Here is a 22,363-nt window from a genome sequence, read left to right on the forward strand (position 1 = left end):
TACGTCCCCCCTGCTCGTAGACTTCTGATATCTGCAGAGCCTCCCGCCCGCTCATCCTTTAAAGCTATCCTCCGGATAGGCCAACAATTTCTTATGAATGGAGAGTTCAATGTGACCGGGTTACCAGCGGTCACATTGAAAGTAGGTGTCACGACTGTGGGGAATGTGGACCCACTGGGCGACTCCACCGTAACTCCGTAGCAGCTGGCCAAATAAACTGTCAATGACAGTCACTAAGGTGAGAGTACCTGGATAGCTGGCTTGTGCTGGATAATAAGAAGCTGGTTTGTGCCAGACTATCGGAGGCTAGCTTGTGCCAGACTATCGGAAGCTGTGTTGTGCTGGCTAATCGGAAGCTGTCTTGTGCTGGATAATCGGAAGCTATCTTGTGCTGGATAATCGGAAGCTGGCTTGTGCTGGATAATCGGAAGCTGGCTTGTGCAGGATAATCGGAAGCTGGCGTGTGCTCGATAATCGGAAGCTGGCTTGTGCTGGATAATTAGAAGCTGGCTTGTGCTGGACAATTGGACTTGTCTCGGATACAGGACACGGATACTTAAGTTGTCAGAGACACTGGGCTTGACACGGACACAGATACTTAAGTCATCCCGGGCACTGAACTTGACACGGACACCGAACACTCGACTTTACACCGAACACGGATACTAGATACAGCATACAGGATACAGGATAATGCTAGGGAACTTTTGCAGACTAGCACAGGGTTAGTCACAACATTGCTAAGGCAATAAAGAAGTGGGCAGAGTTCTTTTTAAAATCCCAGGTGTGCTGGGATTGGCCTGGGATGATGTTCCTGGTGCATGCGCTGGCCGTTTAAGGCCGGGCACCCACCTTATGAGCATGCACACCCTACGGGCATCGGCCAGAGAAGAGGGCAGTGTGCGCCGGCATCTCTGGGGAAGGAGACGTCGGCAGGTTTTCAGAGTCCTGCTGTCGCGACTTCCGCTGAGTGGGGAATGGCGGCAGTCAGAGACTGCGGGCATCACAGTACCCCCTTAAGCTCCCCTCCTCTTAGGTCCAGAGCGTAGAAGGAAATTATTGATGAGAGCTAGGGCATAAACATTTTCTTCAGGCTCACAAGACCTCTCCTCAGGACTAAAACTGTTATGGCAGGAAGGAGGTGAAGGGAACAAGTGAGCCCTAATCTACCCACCACCCTGTCCCTGCCTACTTGCAACGACCCGCCCTAGGCGACGGGGTACAACTTGGTGGCGGTCCCTACGCTGACTAAGTGCAAAGGGATACCAACAGGGGACAAGCAAGGGAAGGGGCAGTAGCCCACGGAACACCGTGAGGAAACGGAGGGGTGAACGAGCCAGTCAGGATCAGGATGTAGTGGAGTATACCAACGCAGAGCACGGAGCAGGAAGCAAGCCAGGGGCAGAGCGAAGCAGGATAAGCGGGAACTGAAGCAAGGCAGAAGCACAGCAGAAGCAGGCTGGAGCAAGGCAGCAGTGGGGCCAGGAATCCAAGAAGAATAACAAGCAATGAGAAAGAGAAAACGGCAGGTATAAATGGACAGGGGGCGGAGCTAAATCCGACTGACCAGGCCGCGATAGGCTCTCCCACTCCAGAGCCTGCCACCCTGATTGGTGGGAGCCGGTGTCAGTCTAAGAGGTCTGGCCTCAGGTGTCGACTGATTAATCCTGGGAGTATCCACAGACGTAGTGCCTGGCAGAATTTAACTCCGGGAAGAAACTGAGGAGGAAGCCTTCTCTTCCTATCGGCATACTTCTTCATGTGATTCACTGCCTTGCGGGTCGTGGACTTGGTTTGCTGGTACAGGAGGAGGGACACATGGATGTTGGCTGTAAACAATAACAAAAATTCAGATATAGCAATAGACTCACTCGTGATTATTGTAAGAGAATTCGGCCCATGGAAGAAGATGCACTTAGTTCTCATGTTGAACAGATAAAAAATGACGAAGATAATTTTCAAGGACTTGATTAATCCTTTCAACTTGACCATTGGATTGCGGGTGATATGCAGAAGAAAAGTCCAAAAGTTTACACAGAGCTCTCCAGAATGTAGATGTGAATTGCACCCCGATCAGACACGATATAGGGGAGCAATCCGTGCAAACGAAAAATAATGTTGATCAAATAAATTTGCCAGGCGAGGAGCTGAGGGAAGGCTAGACAGAGGAACAAAATGTGCCATTTTGGAGAAACGATCCACCACGATCAAGACAGTGGTGCATCCAGCAGAAAGAGGAAGATCCGTAATAAAATCGATGGCAATATGTTGCCAGGGACCATTGGGAACAGGCAGAGGTTGGAGTAGACCCACAGGCTTGTAATGGGTAGCTTTGTTTTGGGCACAGTTGGTACACGAGAAGACATAGTCCACATCCTCTTTGGGCAGCGTGGGCCACCAGTAGTAATGAGAATTAAAGTCCGGAGTCTTGTGAATACCAGAATTTCCTGCCAACTTGGAATTATGACCCCAGATGAGAATTTTCTTCCTGTCCGTAGAACGAACAAAAATTTTCTCAGGAGAAATGTCTTTAATCTGCAGAGGGTTAACAGGAGTAATCCTGGAAGAGTCAATGATATGCTGAGGATAATCTTCAGAGTCATCTGTCTCAAACGAATGAGAGAGTGCATCGGCCTTTATATTTTTATCAGCAAGACGGAAATGGAGTAGGAATTGGAATCTGACAAAGAATAACGACCATTTGGCTTTACGAGGGTTCAGACATTGCGCAGACTGTAAATAAGTGAGGTTCTTGTGATCAGTGTAGATGATAATAGGGTAAGCAGCCCCCTCCACTCTTCTAAGGCTAATTTGACGGCAAGTAAATCACGGTCCCCAATGGAGTAGTTTCGTTCTGCAGCAGAGACAAGTTTTGTGAAGAAGCCACAGGAAACCGCCTTACCCTTGGAGTTTCTTTGAAAGAGAAGTGCTCCAGCACCAATGGAAAAAGCGTCAACCTCCAACGAGAATTGCCGAGAAACATCAGGATGATGAAGAACGGAGGCAGAAGTGAAGGCTGGTGGTTGGTGAAGGTTGGTGAATGCCGACTCTGCCTCGGGGGTCCAGACTTTACCGTTCATGCCCTTCTGGGTGAGAGCAGAGATACAGTGGGAGCGATAAGTGAAGAGAAATTTTAGATGAACTGGCGATAGAAATTTGCAAAGCCAAAAAATCTTTGCATGGCACAGAGACCTTGATGACGTGGCCACTCTAAGGGTATGTTCACACGATGAGAGGCATTTACGTGTGAAAAGACAGACTGTTAACAGCTGCCTCGTTTCACACGTAAATGCTCCTCCTCGCATTTTGCGAGCCGTCTGAGACGCTCGTAAATCTTGAGCTGTGCTTCATTGAGTTCAATGAAGAACAGCTCAAATTATGTGGCAAAGAAGTGCCCGCGTAAATTACAGGTCGTCTGCACAGTACGTCGGCAAACCCATTCAAATGAATGGGCAGATGTTTGCCGACGTATTGTAGCCCTATTTTCAGGCGTAAAACGAGGCATAATACGCCTCGTTTACGCCTGAAAATAGGTCGTGTGAACTCAGCCTTAGACGGACTTTACTTTCTTCAGATCCATCTGGAGTCCAAAATCGGAAACTAAATAGCCCAGAAAGGGCAAGTATTTTCTTTCAAATTCACACTTTTCTAGTTTGGCGTAGAGGTTATTCCCCCTTAACCATGACAGGAGTTGGTGAACATGCTTCCGGTGAGTCGTCAGATCTGGTGAGTAGATCAAGATATCGTCCAGATATACCACCACACAGACATACAGTAAATCCCGGAATATGTTGTTCACAAATACCTGGAACACAGCTGGAACATTACACAGTCCAAAGGGCATCACGATATTCCTAGTGACCATCTCAGGTGTTGAATGCGGTTTTCCATTCGTCACCTTTGCGGATACGGATCAAATTATAAGCCCCACGTAGATCCAGCTTTGTGAAACTATTAGTCCCATGTATTCTGTTGAAGAGCTGTGAGATCAGCGGTAAGGGGTATTTGTTCTTGACATTGATTTGGTTCAAACCACAATAATCAATACACGGCCAGAGAGATCCATCTTTCTTTTTCACAAAGAAAAATCAGTCTCCGGCTGGTGAAGTAGACTTCCTAATAAACTCTCTCGAGGTTCTCCTTGACGTATGCCGACATGGCTTTGGTTTCAGGCAAGGAGAGAGGATAAATCTGTTCATGAGGAGGTGAAGCTTCAGGGAGCAATTCAGTCGGACAGTCGTATGGACGATGGGGATGCAGGACCTCAGCCTCGTTCTTACTGAAGACATCCGCATAACAGGCATACTGAGGAGGCAGGCGAGAGAGTGACTGAGGTATCTGGGACTGGACAGGACAAACCTAAGGCAGGCAGCGGTGTAGACATAGGGATCCCCACACGAGAACCTCTCCGGAATACCAGTCGAGGACAGGAGCGTGTTGGCTAAGCCATGGTATGGACTGGGACAGCAGGATTGGGTTAATAGCTTTAGGCAGAACATAAAAAGCTATTTGTTCCGAGTGAAGAACTCCCACTTGTAACTTCAAAGGTTCTGTGATGGACAGAATTGGGTCTGGCAGAGGTTGACCATTCACAGAAGCAACTGAGAGGTTTCTCCAATGGAGTAGAGGGCAAGTGGAGACTAAATACTAAGGCCTGATGGATGAAATTCGCAGTTAATCCAGAATCCAGATAAGCAGAAACTGAGTGTGATTCTTCACCAGAGGAGATTGTCACAGGAATCGATAATTTGGGAGAGAATTTTGCAGAAGGCATCAGTCCCCCAGGGTAGTCTCTCCTATCAACCCTAGGTGCTGGAGTTTCTCAGCTTCTGGGGACATTGACGCACAAAATGACCCTTGTGGACACAGTCCAAACATAGACCAGGGGAACGTCTGCACTGCCGCTCCAAGTTAGACAGTCTGACTCTGTCCATCTGCATAGGGTCTTCAGGGACAACAAGGGAAGGAGGTAGCAGAGGTCTCTGGAACTTAGGTGCAAAACTGTAGGACCTTTTTTCTCAATGAAGTTCCTAGGCCCGTTCTTGGAATCTTATGATGATCCATGTAGCCAGAAGAATCAGAGTATCCAAGGTAGATGGGAGATTACAACCCGCCAGCTAATCTTTGATTTGAGTGGCTAATCCTTGCCAGAAGGTTGTTGTTCTCGTTGTTCCAAGCAAGCTCTGCTGTCAAAGTACGGAACTGGATGGCATACACTCCTACTGCCGATTACCTTTGGAAGAGAGTCAAAAACGAAGCAGTGACAGAAGACGTGCTGCCCCGTTCCTCAAACACAGTGCGAAAAGTCTCTAAAAACCACCGTAGGTTGGAAGACACCGGCCTCTCACATTCTCAGATAGGGTTCGCCCATGCCAGAGATTTGCCAGAGTGTAGGGAGACTATAAAGGCAACTTTGGTTAGATCAGAAGGGAATAGATGTGCATGCAGCTGGAAGTGGATCTTGCACTGGTTGAGGAAGCCTCAACAAATTCTTGCATCTACATCATAACGAGGTGGAAGTGGGAACGAAATTCCAGCCCCAGAACTGACTGGAGTGATGGCGGGTAGTGGAGTAGGTGGAGCAGCAACTGAAGCAAGATCCAAGCATGTGTCAATAGAATTGACTGCTTGCAGAAGCTGATCTTGGCGTGCTCGGAGATCTCGCATGTCCGCTTGTATTACTTGAACCGGCGTCTTGGATTGACCAGCGGGATCCATGGCCTGAGGAAACTTTGACGGCTGTGGGGAATGTGGACCCACTGGGCCACTCCGACAAAACGGAGTAACGGCTGGTCAAACAAAATATCAATGACAGTCACTAGGGAAAAAATACCTGGATAGCTGGCTTGTGCTGGATAATCAGAGGCTGACTTGTGCCGGACTATCAGAAGCTGGCCTGTGCTGGACAATTGGACTTCTCTCGGATACAGACACTGGACATGGCACAGATACAGAAGTCGCCACGGACACTGGACTTGACACGGATACAAAAGTAAGCACAGACACTGGACTTGACACCGAACACGGATACTAGATACAGTATTCTCTGGGGGAGGAGATGCCAGCTGGTTTTCAGAGTCCTGCATCACAGTAGGTCACTGACTAGTAACCCGGGTCAAATCGAGACACATGGCGGTACAGTATGAGTTCATAGAATTCTATTAGCTCCATATTATGGGTCCACACCATTAGGATCTTACGGTCAGCACAGATAAATTTACTAGTGTTAGATACATTTAGGGTTATTGAGAAATGTAAAATAATTTAGTGTAGAGGAGGGCCCTGCCAAAAGAGTCTAATTTGTTGTGGCGGCAGGCTTCAAAATCTTTCTGCCAAATCAAGTTATTAGTTATGTATCACACAAAGAGCATTATATGGTGCTGGACAGGGAACCGTTAATGGGCTATGAAGCCTAATGGTAGCGATGTATGCTGTGACAGATTTATCAAAGAGGGCACACATACTCATAATAAATTTTTCGCCATGTATGTCAAAAGTGCCATCATTTTATCAAATTTATAAGTTAAAGCCAGACTACCTTATTTAAAATGTTACATTTTAATTAAACATTAAACACCCACTTTTCCCACCACTTTTGCAAACTGACTTGCATGTCGCAATTGGCTCTAAATTCTGGCACAACTGGTTAATTAATATGTCACAATAAAAACTCAACATTAACTTAGAATAAAATGTACCAAAAAAATGTTGGTCTATGTATGCACAAACCACAAGGTTCTGTACTGGACCCAGTTTTTTTGTAAACTTTAGTAATGACCTTGTGGATAGAATAGAAAGTAAAGTTGTTGTTTTTGCTGACAAGACCAAACTTTTAGGAAAATTACAATTTGTGAAATATTACCGATAGACCTCAAAAAGCTGGCAGCCAGGGAAGATACTACAACTGGGTGGTCTCTTTAAATGGAAGATTGGAAAGACTGGTCTTGTTTAGCTTGTGAAAGAATATCTTATTAATATGTATAAATATATAAAATATCAATCTAAAAAATTGGCACAAGGAACTGCTCATTTAATAGACCACATCATTTTTGTGTGCAGTGGAGCGTTTTATTTTGTTTTACTAATAAAAAGGGGTTATCTAAATATATAAAGTACTTGAACAAAGAACATTGACCTGGTCTGACTACCACAACAGATCAGGAAGGAACTTTTCCCAGTGAGGCCCCATGCACACGACCGTATCCGCAAATACTGACTGTAAATACGGTTCCGTATTGCTTTATAGTCATCAGCAAATCATCGGCAATGTACCCACTTCTGCTGAATGGTATCCGCAAATACGGTCCGTAGTGCATCTGTATTGCATCCGTATATACATATCCGTAAAAAAAGATGCCTGGTTGATGGGAAATCCCCTTTGTGTCGCTTAGCAACACTTCTGTATTTGCTGATGGCTATCCGTATTTGCGGATGCACCTTCGTAGCCATCCGCAATTTTGGCTTCCCCCATAGACTTCTATGGAGGAGTCCGTGCCACAATTGCGGACCAAGAACGGACATGCTCCATTATTTCTGGCACAGTTCTGTGGCACAGACACTCATCAGTAGCAATACGGAAAGGTGTCCGCGTTCAATGGAAGTGAATGGGTCCGTTTTTGTGAACCGCAATTGCCTGAGGCCTGAGGCCGTGTTCCCACAAGTAAGATACGCTGCATAAAAGCTGCGCAGTGTATCTGACCTGGAACCCACAACCAGTGGCGTAACTACCACTGTAGCAGCCATAGCAGCTATTACGGGGCCCATGGCATTTCGGGGCCCATGCCGCCAGACGGCACAGGCCCCCCGATGCCCAGAGGCGCCACTACCAGCCTCTATGGCTGCTACAGCGTTAGTGACACCACATTCAATAGTGTCTCTATTGAACACTATGACAGAGCAGGGAGGTATCTCCCTGCTCTGCCATAGGCTACTGTAACAGTGGCGTAGCTCTAGGAATCACAACAGCTGCAATTACGACCGGGGCCCTAAGCCTGGGGGCCCACAGGGCCCCGTAGCCACACAGCGCTGACCCCGCTGGTCCAGCTTCCTGAATGCTGGAGGAAGGAGGTCCAGCATTCACTCTGCTGTGAGCGGCTCAGCACAGGCAGGCGCGATGTAATGACGTCATAGTGCCTGTCTGCCCCTGAGTCACTCACAGCACAGACCGGAGGTGAAGGATCTGCCACCCATCGTGGGAACGGGCATAGGTAAGTAATTATGTTATTATTTTTCTATTAGGCACTATGGGGTATTATACTGGGTAGGGAAGGGGGGGAATTATTCTGTATGGGGGCATTATACTATGGGGACAGCTATGGGGGCATTATACTGTATTGGCGCAATATACTCTATGGGGGCATTATACTGTGGGGCCAGCTGTGGATGGTATTATACTGTAGGGGCAGCTATGGGAAGCATTATATTGTGGGGCAGCTATGTGGGGCATTATATTAGGGGGCGGTTATGGGGAGCATTATACTGTGTGGGGGCAACTATGGGGGCATTATACTGTGTGGGTGCAGCTATGGGGGGAATTATACTGTGTGGGGCAGCTATGGGGGGCATTATTCTGTGGGGACAGCTATGGGGGCATTATACTGTGGTGACAGCTATGGGTGGCATTATACTGTGGGGGCAGCTTTGGGGGCATTATACTGTGGGGGCAGCTTTAGGGGCATTATATTGTGAGGGCAGCTATGAGGTAGCATTATACTGTGTAGGGCATTATATTGTGGGGGCAGCTATGGGGGCATTATACTGTGCGGGCATTATACTCTGGGGTCAGCTATGGGGGGCATTATACTGTGGGGACAGCTATGGGGGGCATTTTATTGTGGGGGCAGCTATGAGGGGGCATTATACTGTGTGGGGCATTATATTGTGTGGGTGTAAAGGATCTGCCAGGCACAGCTTCGGGGTTAACTTCCAGAGGTAATCAGTCTTCACCTGAGTCTATCTCTCTGAGACTGACTCCAGCTTCCACCACTCAGGATGGCAGGCTTAGAAGTGGGAGAGCCTATCGCAGCCTGGCCAGACTCAGCTAGCTCCCGCCCTCTGTCTATTTATACCTGCCTTTCCTGTTCCTCCTTGCTTGTGATTCTTTCCGTGTGGTTTCCTGGCCCAGCTACAGCTCCTACTATTTGATCCTGCTCCATACTGACCCTGGCTTTCTGACTACTCTTCTGCTCTGCGTTTGGTACCTCGTGCTCTCCTGGTTTGACTTGGCTCGTTCACCACTCTGTTGCTCACGGTGTTGCCGTGGGCAACTGCCCCTTTCCCTTTGCTTTATTTTCCCTTGTATGTTTGTCTCGTGCACTTACTGAGCGTAGGGACCGCCGCCCAGTTGTACCCCGTCGCCTAGGGCGGGTCGTTGCAAGTAGGCAGGGACTGAGTGGCGGGTAGATTAGGGCTCACTTGTCCGTTTCCCTACCCCTATCATTACATAATCACAAGCCCATATACCTAGTCTACCCTGGTCCCTGACACCACTATGGACCCCCTTGAGACCCTGGCTCAGCAAATGCAGGGTCTCTCCCTACAGGTCCAGGCCCTGGCTCAGAAGGTCAACCAGCCTGATGCTACCTTGGTAGTTCCCCTCACCTCAACTCCTGAACCCCACCTCAAGTTGCCCGACCGGTTCTCAGGGGACCGGAGGGCTTTTCTCTCCTTTCGGGAGAGTTGCAGGCTTTACTTTCGCTTAAAGCCCCACTCCTCAGGTTCTGAGAGCCAGCGAGTGGGTATAATTATGTCCCGGCTCCAGGACGGGCCCCAAGATTGGGCCTTCTCCTTGGCTCCTGACGCCCCTGAACTTTCCTCCGTTGATCTTTTCTTTTCTGCTCTCGGACTCATTTATGACGAGACTGACAAGACTGCCTTTGCCGAGAGTCAGCTGGTGACCTTACGTCAGGGTAAGAGACCTTTTGAGGAGTATTGTTATGACTTTAGGAGGTGGTGCGTAGCTTCTCGGTGGAATGACCCTGCCTTAAGGTGCCAGTTTAGGTTGGGTCTGTCGAATGCCCTGAAAGACCTGCTAGTTAGCTATCCCTCTTCTGACTCCCTAGACCAGGTTATGGCTTTAGCGGTACGACTTGACCGACGTCTCAGGGAACGACAACGCGAACGTTTATGTGTTTTCTCCTCCGACTCCCCCATGATGCCTCCCGAGGTTCCGTTGCTTCGTTCTTCCCCGGAAGACTCAGAGGTACCTATGCAACTCGGGGCCTTCGTGTCCCCCCAACAACGCAGAGATTTCCGCAGGAAGAATGGTCTCTGCTTCTACTGTGGGGATGACAAGCATCAAGTGAACAACTGTCCTAAGCGTAAGAATAAGCAGCCGGAAAACTTCCGCGCCTAAGTGATCATCGGGGAGGTCACTTGGGCGCACAGGTATTTCCCGTAAATATGAAACATAATAAGATCTTGCTTCCCTTTAAGGTCTCTTTTGGTGGTAGGTCTGCTACCGGCAGTGCCTTCGTGGATTCAGGGTCTTCTGCTAATATCATGTCTGTGGAATTTGCTATGTCTCTAGCTATGCCTTTGATTGATTTGCCTAAACCTGTCCCGGTAGTGGGTATCGACTCCACTCCTCTTGCTAATGGTTATTTTACACAGCATACCCCTGTTTTTGAACTCCTTGTTGGCTCCATGCATTTGGAGCAGTGCTCTGTACTGTTGATGCAGGGATTATCGTCCGATTTGGTTTTAGGCCTTCCCTGGTTGCAGTTGCATAATCCCACGTTTGACTGGAATACTGGGGAGCTTACCAAATGGGGTAATGAATGTTTGACGTCATGTTTTTCTGTTAATTCTATTTCTCCCCCTGAGGAGGTGAACACGCTACCTGAGTTTGTTCGGGACTTCGCTGATGTTTTCTCTAAGGAGGCCTCCGAAGAGTTACCTCCTCATAGAGAATACGATTGCGCTATCGAATTGGTACCAGGAGCTAAGCTTCCTAAGGGTAGGATATTTAATCTTTCTTGTCCCGAACGTGAAGCCATGAGAGAGTATATCCAGGAATGCCTGGCCAAGGGTTACATTCGCCCCTCTACTTCTCCGGTAGGTGCTGGCTTCTTCTTCGTAGGGAAGAAGGATGGTTGTCTTAGGCCATGCATTGACTACCGTAACCTGAATAAGGTCACTGTAAGGAACCAGTATCCCCTTCCTTTGATTCCTGATCTCTTTAATCAGGTTCAGGGGGCCCAATGGTTCTCTAAGTTTGATCTACGGGGGGCGTATAACCTTATCCGCATCAAAGAGGGGGATGAGTGGAAGACTGCGTTTAACACGCCCGAAGGTCATTTCGAATACCTCGTCATGCCCTTTGGGTTGTGTAATGCGCCGGCGGTCTTCCAGAATTTCATAAATGAGATTTTGAGAGATTACCTGGGGATATTTCTTGTAGTGTACCTTGATGACATACTGGTGTTTTCCAAGGACTGGCCCTCCCACATTGAGCATGTCAGGAAGGTGCTCCAGGTCCTTCGGGAAAACAAACTGTTTGCAAAAACCGAAAAATGTGTGTTTGGGGTACAGGAGATACCATTTTTGGGTCAAATCCTCACTCCTCATGAATTCCGCATGGACCCCGCCAAGGTTCAGGCTGTGGCGGAATGGGTCCAACCTGCCTCCCTGAAGGCGTTACAGTGTTTTTTGGGGTTCGCTAATTATTACAGGAGATTCATTGCTAACTTCTCGGTCATCGCTAAGCCTCTTACGGACCTCACTCGCAAAGGTGCTGATCTCCTCCACTGGTCTCCAGAGGCTGTCCAGGCTTTTGAGGTCCTTAAGAAGTGCTTTATCTCGGCCCCGGTGCTGGTTCAGCCCAACCAAATGGAGCCATTTATCGTGGAAGTTGACGCATCCGAGGTGGGAGTGGGGGCTGTCTTGTCCCAGGGTACCAGGTCCCTCACCTATCTCCATCCCTGTGCCTACTTCTCCAGGAAGTTTTCGCCCACTGAGAGTAACTATGATATTAGCAACCGTGAACTCTTAGCCATTAAATGGGCATTTGAAGAGTGGCGCCACTTCCTGGAGGGGGCTAGGCACTAGGTAACGGTCCTTACCGACCACAAGAATCTGGTTTTCCTAGAATCTGCCTGGAGGCTAAACCCGAGACAAGCTCGATGGGCGCTATTTTTTACCAGATTCAACTTTTTGGTTACCTATAGGGCTGGGTCTAAAAATATTAAGGCCGATGCACTGTCGCGTAGCTTCATGGCCAGCCCTCCTTCGGAGGAAGATCCTGCTTGTATTTTGCCTCCCGGTATAATCATTTCTTCTATTGATTCTGATTTAGTCTCTGAAATTGCAGCTGATCAAGGTTCAGCTCCCGGGAATCTTCCTGAGGACAAGCTGTTTGTTCCCCTGCAATACCGGCTAAGGGTACTTAGGGAAAATCATGACTCCGCACTATCTGGTCATCCAGGCATCCTGGTTACCAGACACCTCATTGCCAGAAACTATTGGTGGCCTGGGTTGTCTAAAGACGTTAAGGCCTACGTCGCCGCTTGTGAGGTTTGTGCTAGGTTCAAGACTCCCAGGTCCCGACCAGCGGGCTTACTACGTTCGTTGCCCATTCCCCAGAGACCTTGGACACATATCTCCATGGATTTTATCACCGATTTGCCTCCATCCCAAGGCAAGTCGGTGGTGTGGTTGGTAGTAGACCGCTTCAGTAAGATGTGCCACTTTGTGCCCCTCAAGAAACTACCCAACGCCAAGACGTTAGCTACCTTGTTTGTCAAACACATCCTCCGTCTCCATGGGGTCCCTGTCAATATTGTTTCGGACAGAGGGGTACAATTTGTTTCTTTGTTTTGGAGAGCCTTCTGTAAGAAGTTGGAGATTGATCTGTCCTTCTCCTCTGCGTTCCATCCTGAAACCAATGGCCAAACTGAGAGGACTAATCAATCTCTAGAACAATATTTAAGGTGTTTTATCTCTGACTGTCAATATGATTGGGTCTCATTCATTCCCCTCGCTGAATTTTCCCTTAATAACCGGGTCAGTAACTCGTCAGGGGTCTCCCCCTTTTTCTGTAATTTTGGGTTTAATCCACGGTTCTCCTCCGTTTCACCTGGTAGTTCCAACAATCCCGAGGTAGAGGTCGTTCATCGGGAACTGTGCACAGTCTGGGCCCAGGTTCAGAAGAACCTAGAGGCGTCCCAGAGCGTACAAAAAACTCAGGCTGATAGAAAACGTTCTGCTAACCCCTTGTTTATGGTCGGGGATCTGGTGTGGTTATCATCTAGGAACTTGCGTCTTAAGGTCCCGTCCAAGAAGTTTGCTCCCCGATTTATTGGGCCGTATAAGGTCATTGAAGTCCTCAATCCTGTCTCCTTCCAGCTGGAGTTACCCCCATCTTTTCGTATACACGACGTGTTTCATGCCTCCCTCCTTAAACGCTGCTCCCCGTCCTTGGCTCCCTCGAGGAAACCTCCTGTTCCCGTTCTCACCCCTGAGGGGGTGGAATTCGAGGTGGCCAAGATTGTGGACAGCAAGATGGTCCAAGGCTCCCTCCAGTACCTGGTCCATTGGAGAGGATACGGGCCTGAGGAGAGGACTTGGGTACCCGCCCGGGATGTTCACGCTGGGGTATTGGTCAGGAAGTTCCACCTTCGTTTCCCCAGTAAACCAGGTCCACTTAGAAAGGGTCCGGTGGCCCCTCATAAAAGGGGGGGTACTGTAAAGGATCTGCCAGGCACAGCTTCGGGGTTAACTTCCAGAGGTAATCAGTCTTCACCTGAGTCTATCTCTCTGAGACTGACTCCAGCTTCCACCACTCAGGATGGCAGGCTTAGGAGTGGGAGAGCCTATCGCAGCCTGGCCAGACTCAGCTAGCTCCCATCCTCTGTCTATTTATACCTGCCTTTCCTGTTCCTCCTTGCTTGTGATTCTTTCCGTGTGGTTTCCTGGCCCAGCTACAGCTCCTACTATTTGATCCTGCTCCATACTGACCCTGGCTTTCTGACTACTCTTCTGCTCTGCGTTTGGTACCTCGTGCTCTCCTGGTTTGACTTGGCTCGTTCACCACTCTGTTGCTCACGGTGTTGCCGTGGGCAACTGCCCCTTTCCCTTTGCTTTATTTTCCCTTGCATGTTTGTCTCGTGCACTTACTGAGCGTAGGGACCGCCGCCCAGTTGTACCCCGTCGCTTAGGGCGGGTCGTTGCAAGTAGGCAGGGACAGAGTGGCGGGTAGATTAGGGCTCACTTGTCCGTTTCCCTACCCCTATCATTACAGTGGGGCAGTTATGGAGGGCAATATACTGTGGGGACAGCTATGGGGCAATATACTGTGGGGCAGCTATAGGGGGCAATATACTGCATGGGGCAGCTATGGGAGGCATTATACTGTATGGGGCAGCTATGGGGAGGCATTACACTGTGTGGGGCAGCTATGGGGGCATTACACTGTGTGGGGCAGCTATGGGGGTATTATGCTGTATGGGGGGATTTGTTTGGGCATTGTACTGCATAGGGGCATCTCTGTGGGCAATATACTGTATGGTGGCATATGTGTGGGCATTATACTATATGGGGCATCTGTGTGGGCATTATACTGTATGGGGCATCTGTGTGATCATTATACTGTATGTGGCATCTGTGTGGGCATTATACTGTATGGGGGCATTATACTGTATGGTGGCAGCTATGGGGGCATTATACTGTGTGGGGGGCACTATGGGAGCATGTTACTGTGTGGGCTGAACCGAGTGTGTATGGGCGGGTATTGGGTGGGATTACAGGTGCGGCTTAAAAATTTCCGCTGCGCGACGCATCGATTGTCCCTCTTCGTGATACTTGAAAGTATAGCACTGTGTACAGGGAGGGCTGTATAGCACTGTACGGGGAGGCTGTATAGCGCTGTCTACAGGGGGCGCTGTATAGCAATGTCTACAGGGGCATTGTATAGCACTGTCTACAGGGGGGCTGTATACCACTGTCTACAGGGGGGGCTATATGGCACTATTTACAGGGTGCACTATTTACAGGGGAAGGCTGTGTGTGGCACACAGGGGAGGGGCTCCAGTCAAAAGTTTGCTATGTGGCCCAACGTTTCCTAGTTATGCCCCTGCCCACAACACCTTCCATCCAAAAAACAATAAATCGCACCACACTGTTGTGCGGTATTCCGGATGGAATTTCCGCTGCGGAAAGCAGCGCTTAAAAAAACTTAAATCGTTGATGCTTACCCCCTCGCTCTTCTCTGCACGTAGTCTGGCCTCTTACAATGACATTGCAGGCCATGTAATGCTGCAGCCTCTGATTTGCTGCAGAGGTCACATGGGATGAAATGTCATCTCAGGAATCTGGACTGCAGGAAGAAGGAGAGCGTTCTGGGTAAGTATGACTTTTTTTTTCTTTTCCGGAGTTGCGATTTTTGCAGCGTAATTGCTGCGATTGCGCCGCAAAGGTTGCAAAACGTGGCTTTCTGTTGCATCCCCATTTAATTCAATGGAGAAAACCCACAACAGAAAATCAACAAAAACGCAGCATTAAATAAAATTCAGCACCGCATGTCAATTTATTAAAGTTTACGCTGCATGTTTTTCCCACAGCATGGGCATGAGATTTTCAAAATCTCATCAACTTTGCTGCTACTGTAAGGGGGAGTTCACACAAAGTTTTTTGGCGCTGTTTTTGACGCGGAAATATCCTCGACCAGCCTGTGGTGGTGTCCAGGTGTCGGGTTGCTCTTCATAGCTCTCTGTCACGTGGGGTTCGTGGACCCACTGGGCCGTACCGCCTTGGCGGTATGGCAGCTGGCCAACAGGGCGCAGGTTTAAGTCTATAGTTCGTATAGGATACCTGTGGCAGCTCGGACAGTAGCAAGGCAGGCTCGGCTGGGACTTAGGCAGCAGGCAGACGTCAGGCGTGGTAAAGCAGGACAGGCATGGTATACAGCACAGCACGACTTTGGCTCAGCACGGCACTCAACCAGGATAGCACAGGATATAGGTAACAGGATCAGGAACAAGAACACTGGAAAACACTAGGAGACCATCGCATAGACAAACTTAGGGTATTACAACAATTCTCAGGCATCAAAACAAGGGTCTGAACCCCTCTTTTAATCCAGGGCACTCATGGGCTGATGCGCGCGCTGCCCCTTTAAGAGCGGGCACGAGCGTGTGCGTGCACCCTACGGGATCCGGCCGAGATGAGTTGAAGCGAGCGCTGGCATCTCCTGAGGAGTAGACTGGGGCCAGCACTCGCCGACCCATGGCTGCGGCCGTCAGGGGGAGAGTGAACCTGATGGCCCGCAACCACGGACATGACAGTATCCCCCCTCTTATGCCCCCTCTTCTTGGGGCCAGAGCGAGAGATAAACGTCTTCAGAAGAGTAGGGGCATTGAGGTTCTCCTCTGGCTCCCAGGACCTCTCTTCAGGACCAAACCCCCACCAATCCACCAAATAAAAAGTCTTTCCTCTCGCTCTCTTGGTGCCCAAGATCTCCTTAACCTCGAAGGTGTCAGAAGGGCCGCTGGAGGAACCACAGGGCTAGGAGTCTTGGTAAAGCAGTTCAGAACCACTGGTTTCAGGAGAGAAACATGGAAGGAGTTGGGAATCTTGAGGGTAGGAGGCAGCCGAAGCTTGTAGGCGACAGGTTTGATCTGCCGCAGGATCTCGAAGGGGCCGAGGAACCTGGGAGCAAATTTGTACGACGGCACCCTCAGTCGAATATTCCTGGAGGACAGCCAGACCCTCGTGCCAGGAAGAAACTGAGGAGGTACACCTCTCCTTGTGTCCGTCTTCCGCTTCATGCGGTCGACCGCCAGAAGGATGGAGGATCGAGTCTGCTGCCAGATCTGCAGAAAGTACCCAAAAGCTGTGTCAGCCGCTGGTACCTCAGAGGTAACAAGGACCGAGAGAGGAATTCGTGGGTGATGGCCATAGACAATAAAGAACGGTGTCTTCTGTGTGGACTTGCTGGTGTGATTATTGTAAGAGAACTCAGCCCACGGAAGCAACTGCAACCAGTCATCATGCTGCTTGGAGATGAAGTGGCGTAGGTAGTTCTCCAAGATCTGATTGATCCTCTCGACCTGATCATTAGACTGAGGATGGTAGGCCGGGGAAAAGTCCAACTTTATACCTAGGAGTCTGTAGAGGCCTCTCCAGAACTTCGAGGTGAACTGGACCCCCCGATCAGACACAATATGCTGCGGCAAGCCGTGCAAGTGGAAGATGTGTTGGATGAACAGCTTGGCCAACTGAGAAGCAGAAGGAAGACCGGTCAGAGGAACGAAGTGAGCCATCTTTGAAAATCGATCCACCACCACCCAGACAGTACTGCATCTGGTAGAGAGACGCAGGTCAGTAATAAAGTCCATAGCTATATGCTGCCAGGGAGCATTGGGCACAGGCAATGGCTGGAGCAGGCCAGCAGGTCTGGAGTGAGCGACCTTGGTGGCTGCACATAATGAACAGGAAGAAACAAAGTCCATAATGTCCTTGGGCAGCGTGGGCCACCAGAAATGATGAGCAATCAGATCCCGGGTCTTATGGGTCCCCGCGTGACCTGCCAGTTTAGAGAAGTGTCCCCAACAGAGGATTCTTCCACGGTCAGCCAGGTGCACAAAAGTCCTCTCTGGAGGAATGTCCCCAATTTGCAGGGGATTGACAGAGACAATGCAAGACGGATCAATAATTTTCTGTGGAATTTCCATGGTGTCTTTTGTCTCAAAGGACCTGGAGAAGGCATCGGCCCTCACATTCTTGTCGCCCGGGCGATAATGGAGCTCAAACTGGAACCTGGTAAAGAACAGTGACCACCTGGTCTGACGAGGGTTCAGCCGTTGGGCCGTCTGAAGATAGGTGAGGTTCTTATGGTCCGTAAAAGTCAGGATGGGATGAGTTGCGTCCTCTAGTAGATGTCTCCACTCCTCCAGAACCAATTTGATGGCCAGCAACTCCCGATCCCCAATAGAGTAGTTGCGTTCTGCGGAAGAGAAGAGCTTAGAAAAATATCCACATACCATTGACTTGCCTCTCTGGAACCGGAGTGCACCAGCACCGACAGAGGATGCGTCCACATCCAACGAGAACTGACGAACCTTTTGGAGGCGTTCTCGGATCCGCATATCAATCCGGGCAGAAGGATGAGGTCATCCAGGGTAGACGGCAAATCTCGAGCGGCAAGTTCTTCCTTAATTTTCAGAGACAGTTCATGCCAGAATTCAGCCACCAGGACCTCATTGTTCCATAACAGTTCTCCCGCCAGGGTGCGGTAGTCGATGGCGTACTCGCTCACGGAGGTGTCTCTTTGGCGTAAGTTAATCAAGGAAGCCGCTGCAGATGAGACCCTACTGGGCTCCTCAAACACCATGCGAAAAGTCCGGAGGAAGTCCTGGCAGTCAGGGGTCTCTGGTCCTAGTCTCTGCCAGATAGGGTTCGCCCATGCAAGAGCCTAGCCAGTGAGGAGAGAGATGATGAAAGCGACCCTTGCGCCATCAGACGAAAATGTCCTAGTATACAGGCATAGGGAGTGGATCTGGCACTGGTTCAAGAATCCACGACCGGTACCTGTGTCTCCATCATAGCGGTCAGGAAGTGGCAAATAAAAATGAGGGTCAACACTGCCAGGAGGTGTAGTAGGAGGAACGACAGCTTGTGCCTCCTGCCGACGTGTGAGAATGTTCAATGCCTAGAGGAGTTGGTCCTGTCGAGACCGGAGGTCTAGCATATCCGCCCGCATCTCTTGTTACGTCGTCATGGTCCATGGCCTGAGCGTACTGTCACCTAGGATTTGTGGACCCACTGGGCCGTACCGCCTTGGCGGTAAGGCAGCTGGCCAACAGGGCGCAGGTTTAAGTCTATAATTGGTATAGGATACCTGTGGCAGCTCGGACAGTAGCAAGGCAGGCTCGGCTGGGACTTAGGCAGCAGGCAGACGTCAGGCGTGGTGAAGCAGGACAGGCATGGTATACAGCACAGCATGACTTTGGCTCAGCACGGCACTCGACCAGGATAGCACGGGATACAGGTAACAGGATCAGGAACAGGAACACTGGAAAACACTAGGAGACCATCGCATAGACAAACTTAGGGTACGACAACAATGCTCAAGCATCAAAGCAAGGGGCTGAACCCCTCTTATAGTCCAGGGCACTCATGGGCTGATAGTTCATTAAAGTCCGTTGCGCACGCTTCCCTTTTAAGAGTGAGCACCGGCCGAGGTGAGTGGAAGCGAGCGCAGGCGTCTCCTGAGGAGGAGACAGGGGCCAGCGCTCGCCGACCCATAGCTGCGGCCGTCAGGGGGAGAGTGAACCTGACGGCCCACAGCCACGGACATGATACTCTCCTTGGTGCTTGCTCCTGTCATCCCCCCCCCCCCTACAATTGTTCAGATTTTACAGCAGAGGCTATTAGGAGGAAGGAGACAGTGTAAGACCCTGTTGGGAGCCACAGGACAGTGTGTTAGTGGTGTTGTGTGTGTTTCTCTTCTACCTATTGAGGAGCTATCCCTGGCTATCCCTGGCCGACTTGAGTTAAAGAGGCTCTGTCACCAGATGATCAAATCCCTATCTCCTATTGCATGTGATCGGCGCTGCAATGTAGATAACAGTAACGTTTTTTTTTGTTTTTTTTTAAAACGATCATTTTTGGCCAAGTTATGAGCAATTTTATATTTATGCAAATGAGCCTTTTTAATGGACAACTGGGCGTGTTTTCTCTTATTTCCAACTGCTAGGCGTTGTGAATAGAAGTGTATGATGCTGACATATGATGCTGACAAAAACTTCTATTCACAACGCCCAGCTAGTAAAACAAGTAAACATGCCCAGATGTTACAAACACAATACACGCCCAGTTGGAAATAAGAGAAAACACGCCCAGTTGTCCATTAGAAAGGCCATTTGCATAAATATAAAATTGCTCATAACTTGGCCAAAAATGATTGTTTTAAAAAAAACAAAAACGTTACTGTTCTCTACATTGCAGCGCCGATCACATGCAATAGGAGATAGGGATTTGATAATCTGGTGACAGTGCCTCTTTAAGGAATAGAGGATTTAAGACCATGATCGGGTGAGAGCGTTCTAGTGAATATTTCTCATGTTACGTGATCCAGTACTGTCTAAAAAGATATGACAAATACTGCAGTTGTCTGAGAGCTGTTTGCAGTCTTTAAATTAATGAAATCTGCAATTTTTGTCAGTATGAGGATGTGGTTTTGAAATTTTGTCATTTATAAGGAGTGAGTTAAGCAGGATTCTGTGCATAGGTTAAAAAATATCGCTGCGACCAAAACTTTTAAGCCAAGCCATATAACATTTTAGTATTGCTGATTATCCTTCTCCAAAAGGAACTATTTCCATCATTGACTGGTGTTTTATCCCCCTCCACTGGTCCGGCCAGGTTACACAGTTTGTGTTGACATGCCTCCTAAGAAACAGGATATGGAGAATGCTCCGATTAATAAAAGATATAGTAGGGGTACTGGAGGGAGATCTGCATCATGTAAGATGGACAAGTTCCTATCCACCACTGATTCTCTGACATCTAGATTGAAGCAGGGCAACCTGGAAGAATCAGATATTTTAACAGGAGAGGTGTAAGGGGTGGTTCTTCAATAAACACTTAGGGCAGCAGTTTAAATGGGTTTTATTTAAACAAGTGGCAAACAACACGAGCGATCCTAAAATGGTATTGGGCTCTCCACTTTGCAGGAGTTCTAACCAAGTCGGGCTGCGCCAAAGTGACTGCAGGCTCCGCAGCCTGTTCCCACTGTGTCCTACTACTCACAGGGTAACCTCCTTGCTCCCCCACAGTCCCTCTCTTGTAGGGAGGACCTCCATCCTGCAGCTTCTTGCCAGGCTCAGGCACTGGGAGGCCATACTCTCTTCCTACTAAGCTGCAGCAGTTCTCTCTGACTTCCCTGTGTGTTACACACACACACACACACACACACACACACACACACACACACACACACACACAAACACACACACACACACACACACACACACACTCCTTCCTGTTCCCTGCCAGACAGCTCTATCTCACTCATGATGCAGTGACCCCTAGTGGCTGCACATGACATGGCAGGCATGCAACAGATAACACATAGGTGTAAACATCACCTCACACAGGGGGAACACAGAACACTGGTACCAACAAACATGGAGGCTGCACTGGGCAGACAGTTCAATTTAAAGGGGCAGCATCACCCGCTTACACTTCCCCAGGGTTTTTCGAGTGCAGTCCTTTGCACTCACAGAGGCGAACCAGGCATTCATCTGTGCTGTGGTAACAGTCTCATACTCTTGTGGAGCAGATTTCCTCACTTCAGTGTCATTCTGGTTCTCCACCTTCGGCAGCCTCACCTCAGTCTGTGCATCTGCTGGCATTGGACTCTGCAGCAGAACAGCTAGGAGGGCAGATTCTATCGGAGCCTTCTGACACAATGGCTCCCCCACTCTGATGACCTTTGAAGCCTCCACTGGCTATGGAGCAACTGCTAACGGCTTGTCCTTTTGCTCACTGGGCTGAACAGATGAGTCAATGTGGCATGTGGCCATCACCCTATGCTCAGAGCCACTCTCTACTCTAGACAGTTGTACTTCCAAGGGCAGCCCTGAGTGGGTGACTTGTTGACTCGGCTTGGCGGCAGCAGTGAAGTCTTTATCTCTTGGACTCTCAGCGACACTAGCCTCCTTCAGCCGAAACGAGCCCTGACCGGAACGCCTTCTATTAGGAGTAGTTCTGCTCCGTTTCACCAAGGCCCCAATGGGACCTGTCACATTGGCAGCCTCTACTCCTCTTTTACCTTCTACCACTTCAAACTCTATCAGGTCTCCACTCCAGAGGCTATGAGAGCACTTGCGTGTACTGTTTCGCTTTATAGCAGTCCAGTGGACAAACACGTCACTATTGATGTCGTTCCGGTGAATAAAGCCGTATCCTTTGCGTATGTGGAACCACCGCAATATCCCTTGTACCTTGGTGGCAAGAACTCTCTTTCCAGTTGGGTTAAACTGCCGGTTCATCGGCTGACCTGCCAGTACCATGGAGCAGCAACTAGAAAGTCTGTGCAAGGATGCAGATTGGTCTCTATTTGGGTTTTCCATCGCTCTGCCCACATCAGTAGTCCTTAGTCAGGGATTGTGCCCAGAGAGGGTGATAGTCATGACCCTTTTATACGAGACTACAACTATGAAGGCAATATTGCAGACTCTTAAAAATTTAGAGGGGTCCCTGTTGGGATTAACTGTCCAAGTAGGGGGAGTCCAGGCTGATACAAGCCTTATTAAACATGACCTCTCTAAGATGAGAGAGAGAGAATGGAGGAAGCTTAGGTAAGAATCTCCTCACTTGAGTATATAGTGACCTCATTGCAATCTTAGGTTGTTGTCCCGGA

Source organism: Rhinoderma darwinii, chromosome 7 (genome assembly GCF_050947455.1).
Source record: "Rhinoderma darwinii isolate aRhiDar2 chromosome 7, aRhiDar2.hap1, whole genome shotgun sequence".
Taxonomy (NCBI): Eukaryota; Metazoa; Chordata; class Amphibia; order Anura; family Rhinodermatidae; genus Rhinoderma; species Rhinoderma darwinii.